Source organism: Pelophylax lessonae (genome assembly GCF_965119305.1).
Source record: "Pelophylax lessonae genome assembly, chromosome: 3".
In the NCBI taxonomy this organism is placed as follows: domain Eukaryota; kingdom Metazoa; phylum Chordata; class Amphibia; order Anura; family Ranidae; genus Pelophylax; species Pelophylax lessonae.
In genome coordinates, this window is record NC_138770.1 from 536,798,964 (window position 1) to 536,817,056 (window position 18,093).

Below are 18,093 nucleotides of genomic sequence, written 5' to 3' on the forward strand. Positions count from 1 at the left end.
GCCCCCACACTGCTGTCAAATTGGGAGCAGCAGCTGTGTCTGTGCATCCCAATTGACATGAATGGGACTGCCTGCACGAGGATGCACAGAACACCTGTGCATTATTATACGGGCAAACACAGCCCTCACATACACTCACTTTAATAAATTACGTCCGTGTGAATGAGATCAAGAGTCAATGGTCAAGGTAACTAACATCAGTGTATTGTGCTATATTAATTTAAATTTATACGTATTATGTGAAGTAAATGGCTTTGTGCATAGTTTCTCTTACAAATTTTTATTACCTACTAGGTACATTTTTATTACAAAATAGGGCTGGTTCACGCTAGTGCGATTTCTGATGTGATTTGAGTGGCACAAATCCAATGCCCATGCACATCAGTGCGATTCTGGAAAAGGTCCCTGTGCTAATTTAGTGCAATTTCAGTGAAATCTGGCCGCATAGGAAATGCCAACCATATCAAAAGTCGCACTGCATAATCACTCTGAAAATCACATTAAAATTATTTTGCAGTAGTGTGAGCCGAGCCTTAAGGCTACGTTCACATGTTAGCGTAAAGGGCCGCGGGTAGAAACGCGGTAACATCGCGCAAACAAAATCGCGGGTCGCATGATGCCCCAAAGAAGCTCTTGTACCTTTTTTGGGCGTCATGCAACCCGCGATTTTGTTTGCGCGATGTTACCGCAATTTGGCAGGCGGAAATCGCTGCAACATCGCACAGCGTTTGGGGTGCCATTGCAAATCAACTGCATGGCACAGGCGTCCCGCGATTTGCAATAATTTCCGGATCACGGGCAGAATCGCGGTGATTCTGTCCGCGGTCGGCTACACTAGCATGTGAACGTAGCCTAAAAGACAAGGGCCTTCTACTTTTGTACTCCTTCTGAAAATGTTGCAAAGGGCAAAAGCATATCTGTTATTTCCATCATTCATAGCTTCCACTTAGTCCCTGGTTAACCTATCACAGTCATTACTCCCTGGAAAGGATTAGCAAGCCTCCCCTCATAAATGCTGTTGGCAGATGTTTTTAATTACACAAACCTTTCAGACAAATTAGCTGTCGCCATATCAATGTTCGCATTCAGCACAATACAATTAATCTCGTCCTGCTGAAAGATTCGGAAAGTCGCCATGACACAAGAGAGGTGTCTGTAAGGTAATATGTTCACTATATTTAGCACTGTATCCATGTGTACACAGAAGGGTAGGACAAAAATGTAAAGATTATTAAAAAATATGTTTTGGAAAAAAAAATAGGACCTTGACCTGGAGCTGGCCTTCTCTCCAGTAAGATCACCTTTCCACCAGCCATTTGCTTTGTATGCTGGCCTGCTTCAGATAGCTGGCAAACACCTTAGAGTCCGACCAGTACATCCAGGCTACAAAGCCCTCTTTCCGCTAGTAAGCCCCACACCCACCGCTCCTTCTAAACAACCCATTTATCCTCCCGTCACTACCTCTATTTGTGAATCTCTCAGTGGCCAGGACGGACTCCAAACAGCTGGCTGAATAAAATGAGGATCTATTTACATGTGAATCATGCTTGCATTTTAGCTTCACAAAGGTGAAAAGAAGAAAAGGAATGAATACAGCTGCTTTCAATTTTTTTGTGCAGAAAAATAATTTTTAATGTGCCACTTCACAGTACTGCAGTCTCTATATTCAAAAGCGGTAAATAGGCAAAAGGAGGAAAATAATTTAGTGTTTACATTTTTTTAATTGTCCATAAGGCTCCTTTCACATGGCCGCTCCGTGTGAAAGGTCCGCTGCGGGACTTTTTTTTTTTTTTTTCCACGGAGCGGATGACATTTCTGTCATCCGCTCCGTGTGCCCGCATATCATCCCATCCGTTTGCGGATGATATGCGGACATAATGTAAGTATATGGCACTGCCGATGTCAGCGGATGACACCGCTGACATCCGATTTTCCTTCCTTTCCGTTTTTTACACGGAAGGAAAAATGGGGTTCTGCTCCATTCGTAAAAACGGAACAGAACTGAAAGGAGGAAAATCGGGTGTCAGCGGATGGTATTCCGCTGACACCCGCAGTGCCATTCACTTACATTATGTCCGCAAATCATCCGCAAACGGATTGGATGATTTGCGGACACACGGAGCAGCCGTGTGAAAGGACCCTAAAAATTAGTTAAAAGAGTGAGGTTTATAAAAGGAACGCACTGTTGGAAAAGGCATTGGAGCCTTTGGTAGATTAATTGGCTCCTGTCTAAATTGGCCCTAGTACATGTTTGAATGGAATTTAAGGGGCTTAGATTATAAACTCCTTGAGGGCAGGGATTGATGTGAACGTATAATAAATATGTAAGGCACTGTGTAAATTGTCAGCACTATATAAGTAGCTCTAATAAAAATAAATAAATAAATATAAAGTATCTCACAAAAATTAGAACACCCCTCGCATTTTTGTAAATATTTTATTTTATCTTTTCATGTGACAACACTGAAGAAATGACAATTTGCTTCAATGTAATGTAGTGAATGTACAGACTGTATAAGGGCTCTTTCACACGGAGCGGACCGCATTGCGATCCGCTCCGGCACTTTTTTTTTTTTCACGGAGCGGATTTGTGTCATCTGCTCCGCATGTCCGCATATCATCCCATCCGTTTGCGGATGATATACGGACATAATGTATGTCTATGGGCATTGCGGATGTCAGCGAATGACACCGCTGACATCCGATTTTGCATCCGTTCCGTTTTTTACACGGAACAAAAATAGGGTTCTGTTCCATTCCAAAAAACGGAACAGAACTGAAAGGATGAAAATCAGATGTCAATGGATGGTCATAATGCCATTGACATACATTATGCCCGTATATCATCCGCAAAAAAATAGTATGATATACGGACATACGGAGCGCCCGTGTGAAAGGGCCCTAAAAGTGTAAATTTGCTGTCCCCTCAAAATAACTCAACACACAGCCATTAGTATCTAAACCACTGGCAATAAAAGTGAGTACACCCTAGGTGGAAATCGCCAAATTAGGTGCCAATATTTTGTGGGGCCACCATTATTTTCCAGCACTGCCTTAATCCTCTTGGGCATGGAGTTCACCAGAGCTTCACAGGTTGCCACTGGAGTCCTCTTTCACTCCTCCCTGACAAAATTACTAAGCTGGTGGATGTTGGAGACCTTGCGCTCCTCCACCTTCCGTTTGAGGATGCCCCACAGATGCTTAATAGGGTTTAGGTCTGGAGACATGCTTGGCCCGTCCATCACCTTTACCCTCAGCTTCTTTAGCAAGGCAGTGGTTATCTTGGAGGTGTGTTTGGGATCGTTATCATGTTGGAATACTGCCCTGTGGCCCAGTCTCCGAACGGAGGGGATCATGCTCTGCTTCAGTATGTCACAGTACATGTTGGCATTCATGGTTCCCTCAATGAACTGTAGCTACCCAGTCCCGGCAGCACTCATGCAGCCCCAGACCATGACACTTCCACCACCATGCTTGACTGTAGGTAAGACACACTTGTCTTTGTACTCCTCACCTGGTTGCTGCCACATACCCTTGACACTATCTGAAACAAATAGGTTTATCTTGGTCTCATCAGACCATAGGACATGGTCCCAGTAATCCATGACCTTAGTCTGCTTGTCTTCAGCAAACTGTTTAAGGGCTTTCTTGTGCATCATCTTTAGAAGAGGCTTCCTTCTAGGACGACAGCCATGCAGACAAATTTGATGCAGTGTATGGTCTGAGCACTGACAGGCTGACCCCCCCCCAATGCTTCAACCTCTGCAGCAATGCTGGCAGCACTCATACGTCTATTTCCCAAAGACAACCTCTGGATAGGACGCTGAGCATGTGCACTCAACTTATCAACTTATTTGGTCGACTATGGCGAGGCCTGTTCTGAGTGGAACCTGTCCTGGTAAACTGCTGTATGGTCTTGGCCACTGTGCTGCAGCTCAGTTTCAGGGTCTTGGCAGTCTTCTTTTAGCCTAGGCCATCTTTATATAGAGCAACAATTCATTTTTTCAGATCCTCAGAGAGTTCTTTGCCATGAGGTGCCATGTTGAACTTCCCGGTGATCAGTCTTAGAGAGTGAGAACGATAACACTAAATTTAACCCACCTGCTCCCCATTTACACCTGGGACCTTGTAACACTAACTAGTCACATGACACCGGGGAGGGAAAATGGCTAATTGGGCTCAATTTGGACATTTTCACTTAGGGATGTACTCACTTTTGTTGCCAGCGGTTTAGACAATAATGGCTGCGTGTTGAGTTAGTTTGAGATGACAGCAAATTTACACTGTTATACAAGCTGTACACTCGCTACTTTACAGCGTAGCAAAGTGTCATTTCTTCAGTGTTGTCACATGAAAAGATATAATAAAATATTTGCAAAAATGTGAAGGGTATACTCACTTTTGTGAGATACTGTAGGTAGGCAGCAAGCACATGTTAAACTCCCTACAGTTTCTTTTCCCTATACCATGTTCCTGTTGCCCTGTCCCTACTTTAAGGCTTGATTCACTCCTATACATGTTGCTTTTCTGTAGTGCTACTTGCTGTGCTGTCCATGTTTTTTAACCTTGATTTTGCTGTGATTTTACCACGATTCACTATTTGCATTTAGCATTTTATGTTTTTTTTTTTGTTGGGCAGATTTAAAAAGGCAAAGCGCAAATTGCGGCACAATCGCAGTAAAAACACTGTAAAAAAGCAATACTTGCGTTTTGGATGTGGGTCCATTGAAGTCTATTGCATTCAAAATGCTGCATTTTGCAGGAAAAAAAGGCCCGACCCTTTCCAAAGACGCAGAGGCACAAAAATGCATTGATGTGAACATGTTCAATAGTAACCCATATTAAAAAAATTAAATGCATTTCTGCGAAAAGCATTAAAAAACACATTAGTGTGAATGGAGCCTAACTTCCTATTACTGTTAGCAAGCAACAAAATTAGCTTTTTGCCATTTTATCTGGTATTGACTCCTGGAATTCAGCAATTGTGATGGGGTGCCTAGCGTTTTTTCTTTTTTTTGACCACCAAATTGGGAGAACACTGATATATTTAACTGTCTTTCCTATGATTTTTATTTTCCTCCACACCGATCTTTAAAGTTGGTAATCTAAGGCCTGGTTCACATTTATGCATTTTTAGTGTGTTTTCCATTTTGCAGAAACACATTGCAGTCCATTTAACATAGTTTCCTATGGGTCACATTCACATCCGTGCAATTTTTGGAACGGGCCAGTGACTTTTTTCTAGTTTTTGGTTCCAAAGATTTCAATGGATCAAAAACGTGTATTGAAAAACGCAAAATGCACCTGATAATTTTGAATGGGGCTGGCAGCTGTACCTAGCAACTCACGACTGAAGCAAATCTGAAGATTCCTGCCGCTACACCCGCCTCAATCGCTGATGTGAATGTAGCCTAAAAACCCCTGGATGTGATGCTGGAGCTCTCTTTCCAAACCTACCTACTGCAGGTTCCTTGCTATCTATCACATACAGAAACCCTGACGTAAGACCTTTTTAACAGCCACCGGATTGATTCAAACCAGTCTTGAAGGTTTGTGACTGGGAATACAAGAAGCAGAAAAAAACAGGTGCACACCATAGGCAAAAAAGAGTACACTCCCAGAAATCATGTGTGAGGGGCATAAAGGCTGGCTATTGTGTATCACAAAGAAATCACATTAAGGCAAACCAAGTAAACTTTCTGATTTATCGCAGTTGAAGTTTTTGCTTGACTGCATTAACATCTGATTGAGTCCACCTGTTGGATGGATTTGCTCTTTAACATTCTTATTACATAAAATAGGAAAGTATTATAAAAGATTTAAAGTAGAACTAAAGGCAATTTTCGTTTTCATTTTGGATAGATTAACAGAGGGTTATACCCCTGTCAGATTTTGTGTCCCATTGGGGAAATGACCAGAACTAGTAACCCCACTGGAAGATTTCCCAACTATTACTTTTCGGGGGACATCCCAAAATGTGGCTTTTTCTTTTACTTTTCCTTTTAATGATAATTGTGAACAGGACAAATAGTGAGGGTGGATCTCATTAACGGGACACAAAGCAATAGGTGTTCGAATCCCCCTCTATTCTGTACAAAACTAAAAAAAAAAAAAAAATGTCTTTAGTTATACTTTAATTTCAAAACATTTGCACACTGAAGTAAAAATAGATATTATGCAACAATTGTTATATATTGCCTCTTTTTTATTAATTTAATCAGACTCACTTCATTGGATTAAAATCATTCATTGGATTAAAATAGTTGCAAAATGACACTAAGGCCAGATGAACCAAACTTGTATTGGTTGTCCTTCTCTTTATAATATCCCCATAAATAACATAATTTGAACCTGAAAATACAATATGACTGAAGGAGAAAATGGATCAATATAACAAGGAATCCTTTAGTTAAGGCACAAGGTGATTCTCTGCAAAATATAAGGTAGTTGTCCAAAGAAGGATTTCTTAAGCCCCCTACACACACGCGTCGAAAATTGGCAGGGAATTTTCGTCCGACGAGCGATCTGCCGATTTTCGGCTTGTTAGTATGATGCTTCCGACAACCAACTCTGACTTTTCGACCGAAAAAAAATCTGGCGTGCAGACTATAAAATTTTTGTTGGCCGTCAACATAACGGCCGATTTTCGTGCAGTCAGTACAGATTTCGACAGGGAAAAATCTGATGAGCAAGTCTGGGCATGCTCAGTGAAGAAAGAACACAAAGAAAGCAAACCAACACATGACATCACTTCTGAAGTAGAATTTTGTTGGGCGAGAAAATTCGTGTGCAGTCTAGGCACATTCCAACCAACAAAACACAACTCTGGACAAAAGAGGGACGATCGGTCGGCCGATAATCGTTGCGTGTGTACGGGGCTTAAGTTTCACCTATACCTCCCACATCAGGATGTAAATTCTTATACCTTTACCTTTAAAGAAGTTGTAAACCTCCAAAAAAAAAATAAAAAAATCAAAGACAAAGGCATATTGAGCTAGTATGCATCACATACTAGCTCATTATGAAATACTTACCTTGGAACGGAGCCCCCGCGGTGCCGCCCGCTCACCACTGACACGGCCGACATGTTCACCCATCTTCCTTACGAGTCAGCGTCCATCTGATTGGCCAGAGCCGCAATGACGTCACTACCGCTCATGCACGTGGGAGCCGCCGTTTACGGCACAGGGCTCTGAAGCTGGCCATTCCTTCAGAGCGCATGCGCCAGAGATGTCACTGGCTGCATGCAAAGTAAATATCTCCTAAACAGTGTGCATGTTTAGGAGATATTTACAGGAGCTATAGTTAAGCCTTATCATAGGATTACCTATAGGTACAAGTTACAGATGAAGCTTTACTTCCTCTTTAACAATAGTACAAAAACAGGAACAGATTATTTTTGACTCTGTTGGTAATAAACAAATTAGTCAGGTAAAAGAACACATACCTCAAAATTAACGTCAGTTTTCTAATTTCTTACCTAAAAAAGGAACATATATTGGAGGAAATCCTGACAATTCCTGTAGTACTTTAAAGGGACATGTCACAACTACTTCACAAAGGGGCTAATTTCTAAAGATATTTCTAAACAAGTAAGAATACACTACTCCATATGTGATCTTTCTCCATTCTCCCTTTATTGAGAATGATACATTTTCAATTATAAAAAAAGATTTTTGGGTCAAAGTACGTCTTTAGCAAACTGTGGAGAAAAAAAAACTTGCAGATAATAATTAGAAATGAACAACCATGATGGTATTATTACTCAGACCAGCTGAGTAAATTGGTGAAACAGTCAAAATGATGAATCCCCTTGAAAAATTGGTAATTGGTAAATTCATTTTGACTTCATTTAGGATGTCATATAGGTAGGCTACACAAATATGCAAGATAACAATATGCAACCATGTAAAAAAGTTAAAGCAGAGGAATTGCCTAGCTTTTGGCCCATGTTGAGTTATAAAATTCTTCACTTTGGTTTTTAAGATGACATACCTTGGTATTAGTTAAACTTGGTGTAATTCATAGTTCGTAGCAGTTTCATCTTGTTTGTTTTTCATTAATCAGATAGCCTAAAAAAGGAAAAGAATAAACAGACATTAAAGCCAACCATCCATCAGTAGGATGAATTGATCCCCTCACATGTCTCTAATAGTAGGATTGTGGGGAGGAGGGTGTAGACTTATAACATTGTACCTATCTGTAAACCATGGGGCATGTTGAGCATAGAAGAAGAAAAGAGAAAAGAGGGAGAAATAAAAATGGAAAAAATAGAAACATAGACAAGTGACAGTAGAATAAGATCGAGTGGTCCAAGTAATTATCCAATTTTAGGCGGGTATTGGCAAGCTTCATAAACCTCGGTTTTATTGTAAGTCAGAGAATGAAGATTCCAGCTTAACCATTATCAAGTAGTAGATTAACATGTTAGAACATCCACAAATTAATTTGCAGATTGTTCATGGAGGGGGTTGGGGGTTTGAGGAATTAGATGATGGTATCATTTCAGGAAACTGGGGAGAAACTATTTGAAACTAGTAATCAGTCTCTGTAATAGACAAACTTTGTAAATTGTTATATATCATTTTATGCCATGCACATAACAAGTTTCTTCTCTCTCCCTTTTTTTCTCCATCCCCTCTGCAAGAGGTAAACTGCTAAACCACCTGGCAGATACAACAGCTGACTGAGGTCCATCAGGCCTCCTCAGATGGATTTAGGCTCGGTTCACACTACGTCGCTCCGACTTAGGGGGCGACCTGTGAAGTCGCGTGCAGCTCGACTTCGGCGCGACTTGCACGGACTTCATAAAATGAATGTCTATGCAAGTCGCCTCCAGGTTGCCCCGAAGTAGTACAGGACGTTTTTCTAAGTCGGAGCGACTTGTGTCGCTCCTATTAGAACGGCTCCTGTAGCGCACAATAAGAGCGTGACGGACCGCGACTTGTCAGGCTGACAAGTCGCGGTCCAAGTCGGACTAGTGTGAATGCGGTCTTAAGCAAGTGAATCTGTCTCCACAGCAACAGATACAAGCCCTGTTGGTAAGGCAGATAGTGGCACAGGGTTTGATGTTTGCATTTCAAAAGCTGGTGTGGAGTGTTTAAAGGAAAGTGTTCCTGGAAGTTGATGCTAAAGCTTACTTTGGCAGCTTTGAGAAAGTCACCAAACATGAGACGCTACCTGAATATCAGTGGGCTGATGTGGTATCACCATTTTTTTAAAAAACATTTTTATAATTCGTTTTTTGAGTTTCCACACAAAACCAAAATAAAAAACATCAGATATTGGAAATATTAACATACAGAAAGAAAATATCTCGTGACCACAAAGGATCAATGCCAACAGAGTTGTACAATCATCTTAAACAGAGTTGCAAAGATCAAACTCTACATTTCCGAAGTGTAGAAGCAATTCAGGACACGGACTATACAGGATAAATCCAACCTAGGTTTTTTGAAAGCATAGATGAGGTTCACACACTAAGCATAGATCATTATTTTTTTCAAGGTACTTATCAGAGCTGTATAATCACAGGTCTAAAGAACAAAAGTAAAAAATAAAAAAAAGAAACTGCTTGCTCCTTGGTTTTCTACATTCCTAATGGTTCATTGTATAAGGTTATGCATAGTGGTTGACCACCGCTATGTACTTTATCACATAAATGTTTTGTTTGCCGTCCCGCCTGACCTGGATTACACCACAACTAGCATGCTCTTCAATTGCAATACGGGTGTCATCGCGCCATTATTTTTTATATTTAAATCATTCTTTTTCTTTGATATATCTGGTCACATGTGCACATTACTACCTGAAAATGTTTGCCTATTACCCTCCCAAGTTGGGGAGGTCTGGAGTTATCTTATGTTTTTGTAACTGTTATCTATGGAAAAATTCATAAACATATTGAAATTAAGAAAAAATAAATAAATAAACCAACAAAACCTCTAGTCAACTGAGCCACCAGGAAACTAGCTATCGTGGGACTTGGGGTGGTGCACATCTAAAGTTTCGGCCTACCTAGAGAGTTAGTAACATTGGTAGCACCCTGTTTTTAAAGGGAGAGCCCAAAAGACTTAATTTGACTTACAACCTCAGGATGAAAACGAGTATTCAAAACTCAGGAGGGGAAGTCCTAGCCATGGTCAGGGTTACAGTGACGCAACATGTGTTCTTATATGAATTTGATCCTGAGAAGCACACAAAGTACCAGTTGAATGACTTGTTCCACCTTAAAAAAAAAGGGGGGGTTGCAACTGGAGGGCTTAACCCTGCTTAAAGTGGAAGTAAACCCTCCTATCGTTTTCAAGCAAGGAAGCTGCCACCTTGGCCTCTGTTTAATCTTCAACTGCCATGATGCTGCACATATGATCAGTTATTACACCAGCCATTGGATGGTTTGACAGTTTGGTTGAGAGCACAACCAATGTGACAGCTAGCATTTCCGGCATGCCGGGAATATAACTGCTTTTTGGAAACTGTTAATCAATGGGTTTACTTCCACTTTAAATTATGGAGTGTGATCTGCGGCTATGACCTTGGATCCTTTCTGGGTAAGATACAGTAGCACTTTAGGTATACAGAGTGTGGATGAGCTGGTGTTCCTTGTGGAACAACATACTGCTACTGACTATCTCCTGGATCTGCCCTACATCCAGGTGGAAACAGAAAAACATCAAAATGGGCTTCTAAGGAGTGGGTGAGACACCCATGGGTGCCAAATATTTTTTGGTGACAAGGACCAGAGACTTTGAAGAGCTTTGAGTGGGAAAAACCTCCATTCAAAGTTCCACACCTTACCAGGTAGCCAGACCTTGTTATTGACCTCAGCTGTGTTTCATTATGTAGTTTGCTTCCAGGGAGAGGGTCCTCTGTTCCTAAACCCAAGTAATGGTTCAGTGTGCAATTACATCCGAACACCTGCAACCGCCGTTAGTCGTCATTACCTTCTGCAGGCTGACCAGCCACATCCACCTATGAATCCAGCTGTAGGAATACTCTGGATTGTTGCCACAGTTGGCACTAAAATGCCATGTAAATGAGGCCTAACCCTTCCCCACCCTATACAAAACTAATAGAAAAAAAAAAAAAAGTAAAAAATTCATGACATGAAGTGATTGTGCTCAACTGGTGGTTAGATAACGTGTATACATCAGAAGCACAAGAATAGCACTTTTTTTTATCCATGGCAAATAAAATGACCTTTTTTTTATTTTTAACTTCAAGTTGGTAATGCTAACATTTTCCCTATAAAAGCATGTGAATTATACATTTTGCTGGAAGGTTTAGATCTTAATTGTAAGGGTAATCAACAACATATTTATGTGAATCATTTTGTAAGAATACATTTTACTTTACAGCCTTCCTATCTAGCTACCAAAGAGAATTATAGGAAGAAACCGTTATCACTAATCTAGAAACTTTCAGTGCTACCCAGGTCATAAAGGAAATGTGTATCCGGCCTACAATATAATAAATCAAGGAAGTCATGGGAACGCTGGTACTGATATAGTCTACATTTTAAGAAAAATATAGCTAAGTGCTACATACCAGCAACAATTTAATAAGGCTGTCTTAATTGCAAATTGCACAAAGTACGCATAAAGTTCTCTGAAATCCTTATACCTGCATTTCGCAAAGCTTACTCATGTCGCTTGTGTTGTTTGACACAATAATACAACCAAGCACATATTACCAAAAATACCCTAAATGTTGATTGGGAAACTGCTGCTTGTTAAAAGCATACCATTTCAAAAAAGGAAAAAGTCTATAGAAATGGCAAAAGGTTCCTATTTCTGCATGCTCCAAAAATAGGTACAAACAGATCTTTATCCAGCAGTAAACAACCTTTTGATTTTGAGAGCAAACTGCATGGTGGAAACAAAAAGAACATACCACTTTCACTTGTCCACAGAATAAAAATAAAGGCAGCCAAAAGGCACATTAGAGCAAGCAGAGTGTTTTTTGCATATAGCTCTATTCTGCGTCTTTGTAAAAATGTTAGCAGAAACTGCACATGCATAAACAATGTTTTAACTTGTATTCGCACATCCTTTGTTACTTATTCTTTAAAAACTTTGTATTTTGTAAAAGGTTTAGGAAAAGTTTAATGCATCAGCCTTGAACAGTATGGTATCTAGGAAGTCTAAAGCCTACACACTACTAAGGTTTGTTTTCGTATTGAAAAAAAAAAAGACAGCTCAGGTCGGAGCCGCTGTACTAACAATCTGACGTTAGTACAGTGATCTCCCCTGCTGAGTTAATGTGTTCTGACAGCCCCCCAGAATGCCAGACGACATTCGGCCCCTGTTCTAGGCTTAAGGTTGGGCAACCGCAGGTTGCATTATAGAAAGTTGCTTGAGTCCCCCAATCTACACAGACAGTGTTGATGGGGGGAATCCCTCCAGTGGAGCCATTGTGTTCTCCTGGCAGGGGAGTGAGGGGGAGCCATCCCTGCTGGGAGAACACAATGGCTCCGCTGGAGGGATTCCCTCCATCAACACTGTCTGTGTAGATTGGGAGATTTGAGCAACTTTCCTTCCTGCAACCTGCGGTTGGCCAACCTTAAGCCTAGCACACGAATGTCGTCTGGCATTCGGGGGGGCTGTCAGAACACATTAGCTCAGCAGGGGAGATCACTGTACAAACGTCAGAATGTTAGTACATCGGCCCTGGCCTGAGCTGTCATTTTTGGCATAATAGCATGTAAAATCTGACAGGTTGGTTGTTCCCAAGGTAATCGGATGATTAACTTGGATAGAGTCAGCTGACCCTCCTGAGATTCGAACCATCTAAGTCTTAAGGCTAATGCCAGACAGCAGTTCTGCCAATAGGGACAAATTGCCAGTGGCAGGACTGCTAAAAAGGCTGCCTGTTTGTCCGTATGGAATCGCAACCTTTGTAGCCAAATGTAGCAAGATGTCACTCTGTCACTAGCCTGAATGCTGTTGGCTATTGATCGCCAGCGATGCCTAGCCTACAGAGGAAATGATTCCATAGGGACAAGCAGAGCCACTGGTGATTGCAAGTGGCAGAATCGCTAGCTGCAATTGCTCATCTGACACCCACCTTAGACAATTTATTGAATTATGTGTATATCCCAATGTGCAGCTTTGAATATACTGTACAATGTAATGCAAGCTCCTTGAAGAGTATACGTTCCACTGTCAGTTTTCAATATAGCTCCATTAAAATTGGTCACACACAGATGAAAGCCTTATTGAAAAGATATTTGCTAGCTGTCAACTTTTGCACCCTAATTACTTGATCCCCAGTTAAAGGGCTTGTTACCCTAAATAAAAAAGTGATCCTTTTTTTTTTAAAACATGAATAACAGCACAGTACTTGTGCTGTGTAATTTGTCCCATTCTATAAACTAAAATACCTGGCTGATCCTGCCTTGTGCTTCCCCCACCTCCCCCCCCCCTAAACTGACCCACGTTAATCATCGCTGCTGATCCATGATACCGTGGTCAGTTAATGTGCCTCCATCAGCCCCCTGTCTCTCCTCTCTCCCCCTCCCTCCCTGCCTATCAGCTAGCCTCTGCCAACCTGCTCCCCGCCCCTCCCCTCCTGCTGCTATAATAACTTAGTTTTTTTCCTAGAATCCCCTGTGTTCAAATTAAGTTATGTGCCCCAGTGTATGTGCTTTATAAAAAAATATGCAGCTTTATAGCTTATTTTAGGGCGCCTCTCGGCGCTCCCGTGACTTCCCGCTGCTCTCCTCCTCTCCTCCCAGCTATGTCAGCAGGGGATTCTCAGCCCCTCCCATTGTAGTTCTCAGATCGAGGTAGGAGAGTGGCGGGTGGTCACGTGAGCGCCGAGCAGCACTCTGAAATAAGGTATAAAGCTGTATATTTTTTAATAAAGCACATACACTGGGGCACATAGCTTAAGCGAACACAGGGGATTCTAGGAAGAAAACAGAGTGCCTTTACAACCACTTTAGCTAAGCCCCTAACTATAAATAACTTCTACAAATCAGCATTTACTATGTTGGGTGCTAAAACTTTCAAAACCAAATGCTGCCTCTGCCCTGAACTGATTTTGGTGTCCTAATTTACTACTTATATCTTTTTTTCTAGCTTTAAGAAATGAGAGCGTTCATGTAAAAAATATGACCAAAGTTCCAATACAAACCACATCTCAAATGTTTTTTAATATTCAATTTTAATATTTATATCTGTGTGGTTAAACCCTGCCCTGAAAAAGGCAGGAAGCTGGTATGAGTAAATACCAAAAAGTAATAGGGAAGGAAGTAACACATATTTAGAATGGTCATGCTTAACTACACATTACATACTCCTGCCAAGGTTTCTGAAATAAATGCAAAATAAACTTTATCAAACATGCACATTAAAGAGTAAGTACACTTTTGTTGAGAAAAAATAAAATTGCAGGGATTTTTCCTTTCAACTCAGCGGGCAGAGGAGGAGCTTGCTGTACTAACCATCCAATGTTAGTACAGCTATCTCCCTGCTGAGTTATTGTTCTGACAGGGAGTCCACCGCCCCGCGCCCCCCCCCAGATCTGATCTCTTGGCTGAGAGCGCTGATCAGATGCCAATCGGCAGATGTTTTTCGGTCATTCCCCTTCGACAGAAGTCGGACATTTGGACCGCCTCATGTCGGACAGGCTGCTGTTGAACCAGCCAATATTCGGCCTGTGTGCATGGGGCTTTACTCTGAAGCAAAAGCTGTTTGTTTGTCTGTGTCCATGTGCAAAATAAATGTGAATAGGAATGATTTTTTAATGGCCAATCAGCTGCTGCACTTGTAGAGTTCTAAAAAGGAAAGTGTTGGGGCTCAAATCCCTTTAGATGCGATTACCTTTTGGGAGTATCTCACCGAAAATGACATTTTTGTTGCAGAGGATGCCCAAAATCTGACTAGTCTGACTGCAGACGTCTGTAAATATCAGTGAGCCAATCACACAAGCACAGAACATTTCCAGGTTGCTAAAATGCATTGTGTTTTACAGAAAATTACAGTGCCGCAGATTGAAAAGGAAAGGTTGTTTTTAATATGAGGCAGGTCCATGCTATGATGGTGGACGGAAGGAGTCCCTCATTCTGGTGATAAGGTCCATGATGCTGCTAACGTATGTGGATATACAATATACCTTATGAATTACCTGCCTCATGCATACAGTGGTCTAAATTGAGATCCCATCAATGTTGATGTAGTATGATATGAGGAACGTGTACTTTATCTGTATTTTGGTGTCCTATGATAATATTTAAAGGATATTGAACGGGAATGCCTTCCTAATGTGCATGGCCGCAGTTGCTTTAGTGTACATCACCTTTGTATGTCTATCCGTGTTGACTTGCTCCTCAGCGCATGTGTCCGTCCAGGTCTCTGTCGCAGTAGGAAATATTGGTCTGCCTTGGTCTCTCTGGCCCTGAGGAAGCCCTGGTGTGAAATGCGTCGGCTTGCTGGGGAACCTGTACCGTGCTACATAGAGACCGTAACATCTTTTGAGATACGCTGTATCAGCATTCCCTACGGGAATATATTTCTACACATGCAATTTTCTTTTATTTTTCACTTAATATGTGTCTATAGGATATATATTTTTTATATATATGTATGTACAATAAAGAAAATAATTTTATCATAATTGTGTCTATAGCAACATATTTGTGGCTATCCTCTTCTTATTTCCCCATACAAAGCCCCATCTTTTTCTTAATTTGATAGTTACAATTATCCCAGGGGTATGGGCTAACTATCACGGTAATTTATACTTAACATTCAGTTACAGTGTGACTTAGGTTGCAGTTGCATATGCTCTATTACTTTTTTAATTTTTCCCCACAAAAGTGGAGATGCCTTTTAGAGCCGGTTCACACTTATCCGACTCTGAAGTCAATGCAAGACGCTCCGACTTTGCCAAAAAATAGTGCAGGAACCTTTTTCTAAGTCGGAGCGACTTGAGTCGCTCTGATTAGAACAGTTCCATTGCACAGCATTGGGAGATACTTGTCAGGCGAAGTCGGTGTGAACCAGATCTTAAAGTGAAGTGTATCATGTTCTGTATGCTTTTTGTATCTTTCACACATGCTGTCCGTTTGTCCGTTTTTCATTCCTCTGTTGATGGATAAAAAACAGACATTAATGCATTCCTATGGAAAAAACCGATGTAAATGGATGATCATTCATTTACATCCGTTTTCATCCACTTCCGTCAACATCCATTTTTTTTTTAACAGATGAAAGCCCTATTTTTCATCCGGTAAAAAACGAATCGGATAAAAAGCAGATGACAACGGATGAGAACAGATGAGAAAAGATGAAAAACGGATGACAACAGATGAAAACGGTTGACAACGGATGAAAAACTGATGACAAAGGATGAAAAAGTGATGGCAAAGGATGTAAAACGGATGAAAAATTGATGACGAAGGATGAAAAACGGATGACAAAAAAACATGACTGAACTGATGAAATGAGTGAAAGGGGCCTTAATGTGTTTTTCTTTATTGTTTAGGTAGATATACAATGCAGCAAATTAATGTTTCATATTCCAGCAGGTGGAGCTCCAAGCTCCATTTCACATGTTAAGCCAAAGAGTCTTTGCTGCTTTGCTGAAAAAAAAAAACTTTTTTAAAGTAAGATTTTTAAGAAAATGCTAGAGGCAAGTTAATTTCCTGTATGTTGTAATTCAATAAAATATATGATAACATTTACAAAGGTAGGTAAACATATACTCAGGACAATTTGAAATATACCTGAAGGGAGTAAAACAGCATCAGCTTACACAGTTTAACTGTATAAATTACAAACGTCGTCTTGACATGTTTCGGACTTAAACAAAGATGTGTGAAATGTGTCGATGCAGATTGTGGTGATTGTTGTACACCCCGATCCTTGAATAAGAGCTATCTAGTTTCGGCAGTCAGGAAAAAACTGTGGTTCAGGTGGATATTGGAGAGAGGTTTTGCCAAGGCTGTCCCTTGTAGGAGAAGTCATCAGAGTTTTATTGTAAAAATTATAAAGTTTAACAAACATACAAAATAATATTCAAGTGTACTATTTATGGCATGAACAAATGATATAAAGTTCAGTATATAAAATGTTCAGGCTAGAAGTTTGCTTTATTGAACTCAAATTCAGAACTAAAGAATTAAAACCAGGGCATTTTTTCAGCTGGAACTTGGTGGAACTCGGTTCCACCAACTCTGGCTCAGGCCTTCTGCTCACCACTATCACTTGTAAACACAGAGGTCCGGCTTCTGTGTTTAAAAGTAACAGCTAGTCTCACAATGGCACCCACAGATCTGATCTCCTCAGCAACTCCCACTGAGTGCCTGGATGGGGACAAGGGAGATGCAGGTGCCAAGGGTGCAGTGCAGATGCCTACACCCCTACTGGATGATCTCCATGCAAGTAGGAGAGACTGAGCCACCTACAGTATACGGGGAGGTACTAGAGCTGGCTCGGTGCTTAAGAGTTTGGGGAGGGGGGGGGGGATTAGGGGCAGTGGAGGGGAAATTGCATTCTAAGGTCAGAGCTAAAGAGGGGTGAAATTGTAACATGGATGGAGGATTCAGGGGTTAGCAGCTTTGGAAGGGAACCCTAAACTCTACACTGCCCCAACCCGAACTCTGCACTTGGTACCTAATGCACTCCTGCTATTTAGTGCCCATTTAAGATACTCCCACTGTTAATGAAATTTGACCACACCCACTATTTGATGGGATTTGGAAGGTATGTGTGTGTGTGTGCGTGTGTGTGTGTGTGTGTGGGAAAGGGGGTCGTGGTTGAGTCCTGGCACCTATTTTTTGAGAAACAAAGCCCTGGTTAACGCTAAGGTTGCAACCAGCTGAGATTCAAACCATGTATGGGCTGGCTGAATGTACCAAGCTGATCGATCAATCAACTTGGGTACAACCAGCCTGCCACTGTCTTCTCCTGGCAGACACAACTTCCCCCACCAGGAAAATACAATGGCTCAGTGGAAGAGATTCCCGCTGTGGTTGCAGGAAAGAAATTCTCTCTATGCATGGCCTGCATAAGCGGCCCATTGGGTCTACCCATTGTAGAGAGGCGCCCCCGGGTCACTGTGTGTGTTAGCAATCTACGCCTGGTGTTG

At 41.3% G+C, this 18,093-nt stretch overlaps 1 protein-coding gene across 5 annotated transcripts in view; it reads right to left on the minus strand.

Moving 5' to 3' along the window:
- TIAM2 (TIAM Rac1 associated GEF 2) overlaps positions 1-18,093 on the minus strand; it is a 457,180-nt gene that overhangs the window by 251,068 nt on the left and 188,019 nt on the right. For all 5 annotated transcript variants that reach the window (XM_082250259.1, XM_082250257.1, XM_082250260.1 and 2 more), the window contains one exon: positions 7,996-8,072. The gene's annotated coding sequence lies outside the window, so the exon portion shown is untranslated. The remainder of the gene's footprint in view (positions 1-7,995; positions 8,073-18,093) is intronic.